Source organism: Centropristis striata, chromosome 3, assembly GCF_030273125.1.
Source record: "Centropristis striata isolate RG_2023a ecotype Rhode Island chromosome 3, C.striata_1.0, whole genome shotgun sequence".
Lineage (NCBI taxonomy): Eukaryota > Metazoa > Chordata > Actinopteri > Perciformes > Serranidae > Centropristis > Centropristis striata.
The window spans coordinates 23,046,818-23,056,676 of NC_081519.1; positions in this window are offsets into that span (position 1 = coordinate 23,046,818).

Sequence of the window (9,859 nt, forward strand, 5' to 3'; positions counted from 1 at the left end):
TTTATTTGCTTGCATCAGGTAATTCTGCAATTCAGACAGATTTCCCAAGCATTTATTTAGTATAAGGCCGGTTTGATGGGATGACTCTGATCAAACTGTCAAACTGCAGCACAGAATCGAGATTGTGTTAATGCTTTGCTTATTTCTCCCCACAAATGTTTTCAGAAATATATTTTACAGATAAACTAAGAACTGTAATTTAAGAACATTTGTGAGCAAGCACTGCCCCACTTTACATCTGTCCCTGAGCAAAATAAACTCTCTCTGAGTGTTTGGAGGTCTGCAGAGCTTACAGTCTGCAGTCCAGAGGCATTTGGGTTTGTGCTCATTGATAACAACCCATGGAAATCAGAGAGGGTTCCAGATTTTTTTGCATTTGTGAATTAATACAGCCAAGACTCTAGCATGGCTAAAGTATTCGTATCTGTAATGTCAAATGAAAGTGAGTGGTGCATGTTTCAGTCACAAATAGTCTGTGACAACATGTGCATGATGTGTTTTCTAGTTTCAGTAGCAGGTTTCTACCAAGTGGAAATATAATAATTCCAAATTGAGGCTTCTGGGTGATTCCAGCATGACGTGAAATTCTTCGGCTGATGATAATCCCGTTAAATCAGCATACAGTTTGATATGATTCATTCTCTGATGGTGATAAGAGGACTGACTGCAGGTAACTGGTGGAACTTTATTTTTTTTGCAATTGACAGATTTCAGATTTTGTCTGTGAGGCTGATGGAGAGAAAGCAGCCTTGTTGCCTTTTTATGTCATGACCGCCGCAATCAGAGTCACAGTGGTGCAGAAAGTGAGTAACAGCAGAGAAGCTGAGCGAGCTACAGTGTGACAGAAACAGAAAAACAAAAAGCACAGGAGGAGGAGAAGAAGCTGAAACAATGACTCCAGTCAGGAAGGAGTGTGAAGTCCCTGTTTCATGGGGCAGATCAGTGAGCTCTGGCCTGCAGATTGAAAAATGCTGTGATTGTCTTAACCTCAGTGAGTGAACCTTGTCAGAGCCATCTCCCCTGCTATCGATCTGTGGCTGCAGAGCGTCGCCTCTGGATGCAGCGGGCTCATTAAAGGGACATGTCAGACTTTTTTCTGCAAGTTTATTCTGTCATTTCTACAACAAGACTGATGTTGTGTTTGTCCAAGACATTTTATTTCACCGTAGCTTCTCCACTCCTTCGTCCCATGGGTTCGTTACAAGAGTCTTTGTGATTCTTTTCCCCCTCATACTTACTCATAGGCAAAAAAATAAATAAAAGACTGGAGAACCACTGACCAGATAAATCAATCAGAATACAGATTGTTTTTTGTGCAAAAGTACATATTTTCTGTCTTATATATGCAATTTCCATCATGATGTTTATTGTAATGTTGGATAGTATGTATAGTGTGGAGATTTAAGCCCTGGCAGCTTGCTCCCTTCCACCTCCTCACTCTAATATTTTTCCCCATCAACATTTCTTAACACCTTGATGATTTGCAAGCTCCTCTCTGCAGCGATGCAGAGCTGAGACTTGTGTGATTTAAGACTTTATTGATTGTCATGAAATGAAAAGCACTCTAAGAAAGAAAGGTGCTTGATGATAGCAGCCTGTGGATCTCTGGCATACAGTCAGATTATTTCAACTCCCTGATATATTGTTCATTTACAGTAAGAACTCAATTAAAAAAGAGACCAATTAAAATAGTTCACTTTGTTTTCATTTTACTGAGAAGAAACTGAAGTACACCGCTCCGAAAAGTTCTACATTTAAATGATGGAAACCACTTTATGAGCTGGCAGAGAGCAGGAACATCCTTACCACTGATTCTTCTTTGAATATGACGTGTTCAGGGTCTGCATGATACGGTCTGCACGGATACGGTCTGCATGATATGGCCTGCACAGATACGGTCCGCATGTATACGTCTGCATGGATATGGTTTGCATGGATACCGTCTGCAAGGATATCGTCTGCACGGATACTGTCTGCACGATACGATCTGCATGGATACGGTCTGCATAGATACGGTCTGCACGGATATGGTCTGTATGATACGGTCTGCACAGATACAATCTGCATGGATACAGTCTGCACCTATACGGTCTGGATCGATACAGTCTGCAAGATTTTTTTACTTTGAAATGGGTCAATTTGACCCGCAACATAACAGGAGGGTTAAGAACTTTCTGTGTTTTAACATATTTATTCTCTCTGTCACACATTCTCATCTCTGCATGTGATGCACGACAGGAATCAACAGCAGAATAAAACAAAGGCAGACAACATGCAGCTGTCTGAACAACAGGCAGCTCCTGCTGCAGTTTGGTTCATGTCAACACACACAGTTAACTGTTAACACAGTCAGCCTGTTTCTAATATCTTTGACATTCAATTTGTATGAATTCATAGATGCCAAATACTGTGTTTTGCTCTTTGTAGTTTCTGAGATGCAGCTGTTTTATTATCACACTATATTTAGACTTTGGGCACATGGGACTTCTGTGTTTTTTGTTGTTTGTGGGGTTTTTTTTAAACAATATTTGTCTCTTGTCCCAGGACTAAATATAGTATGACAAGACAAACTCAGTCAAACGGTTTGACCTCTTTTGGAGAATTTCTTCAGGTTGGTGCTTCAGACGAGCAAGAATATAAACATTCAGTAAAACATTTAACTGTCTGCAGGTTGTTTCCTGTTTCTACTGCTGTCATAATACAATATACAATAGATTTTAGTATATTTACTGTAACAGTAATAAATTAACATGAAGTTTTGTCTTTATGTAGCCTACAGCTTGATATCTTGGAAGAATAATGAAGCATAAATTGTGTCTAATCTAACAATAAATGTATAAAATCAGACGTCTGATATGCTTTGGGTCCAGATCTGAATCCACTGAGGAAACTGAGACACATGAACAAGACGAATATGTTGAGCTGAAGTCCCCCGATGCCCCCCTCCGCCCCCCGCCCTCACTCAACCTCTCAGTTTGACAGACAGATTGCATTTACACAATGTCACATAGTGAATATGAAAGCTTAACAATATTTTACTGTTTTCCCTCCTGGCGAATGTATTATCTATGTGTTCTTGGGTGATGTCTCGGTCTATTTTTGACTGCTGCTTCCTCTTAATCATACCGTGAAGAATGTGCATTGCTTTTGGAGAGAGAGCAGAGTGCAAGGAGGAGAGAAACTGTGAAAGATTGAGGTTGAGAAAAGAGATGGCATCAAGAGAGATGGAGGGAGAGAAAGAGATTGGTGGCGTCGTCAAAGAAGAAGAGAAATGATCCTGGGAACTCTGTCTGATTTTTCGCCTGGAGAGGCACACAAACCCACCAGTGCAAACACCTGCAGATTTTTATTTTCCATGCATTTGTTATCAGCCCTGTGTTTTATGCTCGGGTCCTATAATGGCGCGGTAAATCACAGCTGACAAGTCAGGAACAGTCGCAGGCCTCCACTCCTTAAAAGAAAAGACAAATGATGGTGGGAAAAGGAGTTGAGTTATTAAAAGCTGAGACGTCGGTGTTGAGTAAGAGATTGAGAAATACTGTTTCTGTAAGTGTCTGAAAATGACTGTGTGTGGTGTAAATGTATTAGATGGATTAATACAGTCGTGTCGTGCAGTTTGTTTTCATTTGTGCCATTTTCCTCTCTTGATTAAGCTAAATGCTTGTCAGCAGGGATTTACAACAGGCTGTCTGTTTGTTTAAGAGTCTCATAAAGAGTTTTACACCCACAGTGTCACTGGAAGTGTCAGCTGAAGTCAGATTTCAGTTTTTTCTTCTTGACTCGAAGGCCAAAGTCCTGACGTCAGCTCCTCCAGCTCCTGTAACTCAATGCAATCTCTCCTGGAGGATTTCTTTCATCTGCCTTTTTGAAAAGTGAAACTTTGTTCTGGGGTGGAAGCTCAAGGAGGATCTACAATATGTGCTGTTATCATTTGAAGCTTTTTATGATTTCAACATAGTTGTTTTTCGTATCAAAGCCACAGCTGAGAGGACATGTTTGTGATTGTAATAAAGGTTGGAGCAGCAGCTGGCTGTTGATGTTGAAGCAATCAGAAAATCATGTTTAATGTAACATGTTGTAAAAATGAATGAATGCATATAAAGTTTATGGAAATCGACACAACCAGACTTGAAGCGATGACATGACGGCGTAACTTAAGATCAGGACCAGAACTCATCCTGGAGCCTCATGAGTTCACTTTGTAAATGTAGAAAGATGACAGAGGGTGAAAGAGAAGAAGAGTTCAGTCAGAGGCTGAACTGAACACAGACACAGCTAACTGCTAACATAGTGTGAGTAAAACAAACTGCACAAACAGAAGAATAAAATAAGCTTCACTTTGTTTCTAAACACTCCTAGACAGCTGTTACCTTTGGCCACAGAAAACTATGTTAAAAAAAGAAGTGATAATAATAATAGCACCAACAGATTGCACTCCAACAACAACAATTATGCTTGTTTATATAATTTTGCGGATTGAGTGTTGGCATCTTTAGACTGGATGATCTTTTTCATAGTTCTAGGACACATCTTTTTATTGTGTCTGCATTGATGGAGTGGAACATTCATTCATTCATTATCCTTAACCACTTATCCTCCTCAGGTCTCGGAGGGCTGGAGCCGATCCCAGCTTACATTGGGCGAGAGGCAGGGTACACACGTCACTCGTTGGTTTGTGGCCCTTTTAAGGCATCGAGTTCAGCGTTACCCCTAAATTCCACTGAATGCGTAACGGCTGCAGATACGTATAATCACTGTGTCACACCGGGATTCCACTGGATGCGTTATGACTCCGAAACAGGTCCATCCGCAATGACTGCGTAGCTCCGCAGTCCGTCAACACACACCGGATCCGTCTGCGTCGAGCTGTTGCGGACAGCGGAGTCCCGAGGATGCACGAGATCTCGCGAATTCACGCGTAATCAAGTGATAAAAACCGGAAGAGAATCAACATCTCCTCATTAATGACTTGGGACAAATCCAGCGACTCGGTCTTAACGAGCGCTATCGAGGTCGGCCGGCTTGTTAACAAGAACCTCTTGTTAACAAGCCGGCCGACCTCGTTAGCGGCTAGTTAGCTACAGTCAGCTTTGTAGCAGTACAGTGTGTGCTGCTGCTGCAGGAGGTGTTCACTTAGCAACCTCTGTTTGTTTCATAGAATGAAACAAAAGCGCTTCTATTTTTGACGGATGACGGAGCACTGCGCATCAATTCAGCACAGAGCAGATCGTTTGGGGCAGGAAGTCGTGCACAGACACAAAATAAAACATCCGGTATATTTTCAAAATAAAATACCTCGGGTTCACGGCGGATCGTATTTCACAACTTGAAGACGTGATGATGGGTGGGGACAGACCTGAAGTCAACAGGTTAGAGGTTTTCACTGGTCTTTTCACCCATCTGTGACCCGTCACATCCTTTATAGACAACCATGAAAAGGAAGTGGCTTGGAAAACCATTGCAGGAGTAATGGGAGTGGATGGTAAGTGACTAATATGGTCCAATAAATGTTGTTTGAAAGCAAATGATCTGTTCTTGTACATTAAATAAGACATTCTCTAGTCCGGTTATGTCACTTGATTACGCGTGAATTTGCGAGATCTCGTGCGCCCTCAGGACTGCGGAGATACGCAGCCGTTGCGGACGGACCCGTATCGGAGTCATATCGCATCCAGTGGAATCCCAGGATTACACTTGTCAACATCGTGTTTCCGATACAGGAAGCAGACCATATCTGGACTGTGGAGGAGGAGTACACGCCTCTCTACACCTCAGCCTGAATGACTCATGAACTGGATGTTAGTTTTGGCAAAAAACTAAATGTTCATTACTTACCTTGAGTGTCTGTTAGTCCAACCAAATGCTGAACAAGACATTTAATGAACAATAAACTGTCATTAAGTGAAAATACAGTGAAAGGGTCAAAGTTATGAGACCAAACCGCTAACTTACTTTTATATATATAATACTTTACTGTCACGTTGCCGTGGATACGCATTGTTCTATTTCTCTTCTGATGACGGCTTGCCTTGTTTATGACCGGTCAATCAAAGGTAGCCACGCCCCAAATCATATGATTCTTTATCTTCTTCCAAATGGGGCCATTATTAGAACTATTAATATCAAATTGTCTTGAAGAAGATTTTTCACTAGCGATTGAGACCTTAGTGTTGTCATAAAAAAAAATTCTGAGGTAATAAATCAAGTCAGAAGTTTTCTCATTTTGTATTGAAATGAATGGACTCAAATGCTTCTGCAGCTGCAGTCAGCTCCCTCTGCTGGAAATTTTGGTAGAATGCAGCTGAAGGTACTTCCTGGTTTGCCTCACTGCAAACGGACACAGAGGTTGCTGCTTGGTGTGAATGCAAACTTTAAAAGGCCTTTCAGGTCCAGTTCCTCTCTCAGGTCGTAGTTTAACTGCTGCAGGAGTTAAACCATTTGCACGTGACAATGACATGCTCTCTGGTTTCACTACAGCTCTTTCTGAAGCTGATTTACAATCAGAAAGAGCGTCATGCACCTTTTGCCCTGGGCTCCGCCTCTCAGGCTACACAGAGGACTGCAGGCACTACAAGTGAATGTTAAAGTCTTTTAATTTAAAGCAATCATTTCATCTGTAGTTTTATTAACAGTCATTTATTGAAGATAAGTTTAACAGCAGCGCTTGGAGAAGACAGTACAGTGTTTAAGGTTCCCTGTTTTCCTTCAGCTCTATAGGCGAACATATTCTCAGGAGTATTTCTACATAAACGAGTCACACAAACACAGTAAATGACTCTTCCACTGTATTGATTTGGCTTTCTTTCACAAGTCAAATTCTATCAAGCGTGCCAGGACCAGAGACGGAGGTGACCAGTGGAAACAGAACAAAACATAAAAGAAAAAGTTGTTTATTGACTGTAAGCTCCAACATCATGAGCAGGGAAACAATCAACAATCAACAACAACAACAAGAGAATGTTATTTCATTTTTCTTATTCTGTGTTTCTGTCTCACTGCCTGTTTATTTCTGCTGTTTCTCTCTCAGATTCTCTCTCTCTCTCTCTCTCTCTCTCTCTCTCTCTCTCTCTCTCTCTCTCTCTCTCTCGTCTAAAACTGCAAATGAATTCAGCTCTACCTTGTGTGTAAATGTAAATGTGGACACATCCAAAGGTCACTGATTACATCAGTGTCTGCTGGGATCTGGGCCCCTGTCTGTCCTGATAGTGTGTGTGTGTGTGTGTGTGTGTGTGTGTGTGTGTGTGTGTGTGTGGATTTGTTCTCTGTGACGCTAAATTTCCATCTTTGGCTCATTTGAATGTGTTTTTAATTATCTGCCCTCAACAGGCTATCGAGAGAGAGAGAGAGAGAGAGAGAGAGAGAGAGACAGACAGACAGACAGACAGAGCGAGAGAGAGAGAGACAGACAGACAGAGCGAGAGAGAGGGAGGCAGACAGAGAGAGAGCGAGAGAGAGACAGAGACTCCTTCATGTTGAATAAGGGACATGCATTAATGTTTGACTGCCTGGCAAAATTCAAATTAATTCCAGAGGACTCAATTTGGTTCGTTCCTCTCTCTCTGACGCCAGAGGCACAATAATCTAGCTGCACTGTTAGAAACTTTTAGATTCCAGCTCCTGCTGTCACAAACTCTCACTGATTCTTCAATAGTTAATGGACTCAGCAGCCTTCAGAGATCAGCAGCCACAGTCCCTCACTGTCCCACTTTGACCCACTGCAAAAGCATATTTTCTGACCTTTCCTGGTCCTCTGTATTGTTAATCTTAATCCTAATTCGAAAGTCTAACTGTAAACTCAAGGCCAAAACTATAGAATTAGGACAGAAAAAAAGTTTAGACCAAATTCAATTTGTGTGGACATTTTTAAGAATATTCTCATGCATGGGTTAATGTATTTGGAGTGCTCACTTTGCTTATATTTTCTGGTGTTTATCTGAGAGATAAAGTGTGTGTGTGTGTGCAGGTGAACAGGTGTGAGCTGAGGAACAAACAGGTGGGCGGTTCATTCAGACGAGCGGCTCAGAGCCAGTCGTTGGTGTTTTAGTCTCTCTGTGTGCACATTTTACTAACAAGAACATTTTAAATATTTACAGAAAATGTGCTACAGAATTATAATAACGCTTCAAATGTTAATAATTGTTCAAAAGTTTTAATTAAGCATTAAGCAGTATTGCTTAATTTATGGCAGAATTCATTTATTTAATGTTTGAGTTATTATTATTCATGCTCAAGTAAATAAAAGCACAATTTGCACTCATTAAAGTATAAATATATATTTATGGAACCATGCAGTCAAACATGTAAACATTTAAGATATAACCACACACATCGAACCATGCATACTTTAACAAATTCCATAAAACAACAATAAACATCATGTCATCAAATGTGTGAAGACTAGAGCAGTTTCATCATTAGCTGCTTATTTGTGAACATAATGAACCAAAACATTTAAGCCTATAAGCCAGTGGAGGAATGCAACTAAGTACATTTACTCAAGTATTGTACTTAAGTACAATTCTGAGGTACTTGTACTTTACTTGAGTATTTCCATTGTATCTAACTTTATAGTTTTACTCCACTACATTTAGCTGACAGCTTTAGTTACTTTTCAGGTTGAGATTTAACATGAGACAATATGGTCAATTTAAAGTGATTAGACTTTTTTTTTTATTAAACCTCATACACAGTATATGAAGTATAGTTAAAATGAACTCTATTTTTACAAAATTAACACTCCTTACATAAATGCATCAACACAAATAATCTAATGATATATTTAGAATATATTAAACAATCTGAGTGGCTCCATTCTGCATAACGAGTACTTTTACTTTTGATACTTTAAATACATTTTTGATGCTGATACTTTGCTTTCGCTGCTTCACATTTCATATGTTGTTTGGGTTTATTTTGGATCACAGTTGTAAATAGAACTTTTGCAGCATGATTTGTGTGATATCTTCTGAAACATAGCATGTCGAGTGCTGTTTTCAACATGTTGTTAACATGAGGTTCAAGCACCAAAGCCTTTATCTTTAGTTTAGGACAGTGGTGGAATGTAACTAAGTACTGTACTTAAGTACAACTTTGAGGTACGTGTACTTATGCAGAATGGACCCCCTCAGATTGTTTTATAGTTTCAAAATATATTATTAGTGTTCTAATTTTGTAAATGAAGGGTTGATCTTAGCGACTTACTGTTATGATGTTTAATTTACAAAAATGTTTAATCACTTTAATTTGATCATGTTTTTCATGTAAAATCGGACCTGAAAGGTAACAAGTAAATATCTGCCTCTAAAATGTAGTGAAGTAGAAGTATAAAGTTATAGAAATATGTAACTACAAGTACTTGTACCTTTACTTCAGTAAGTTCAAGTTTTGAATGCAGGACTTTTACTGTTTACTTGAAACATGTAAAACACACAGAGAGCAGCAGTAGACTTCATTCATGAGAAGAAACAAATGAAAACCTGCAGCCACATGTGGATAAATCTGCAGCCTCAGATTGGAGAATTGCTGCAATAATATGAAGACTAAAAATAGCATCTAATACATGCAATCACACAAACATCTGCAGAAATATTACAGTATTTTTTAAATCATGATTGTAGTAATAAACTGTTAAACCTTCCTCTTCTGTTAGCTTTCTGTTACTATCTCTTATGTTAACAGGTCGGTTTTGACCCTTAAATGATCCATAAAATACCCTTAAAACAATTATTTATCATCCAATGTGTTTCTTACCTCTTGGTGACCTGGGTAGGCTTCCTTACACGTTAAAATATAATTATATTAATATATAATATATGTTTTAATATTTTTTGTGTGCCCCCTGGGTCTTTTTGACAGCATA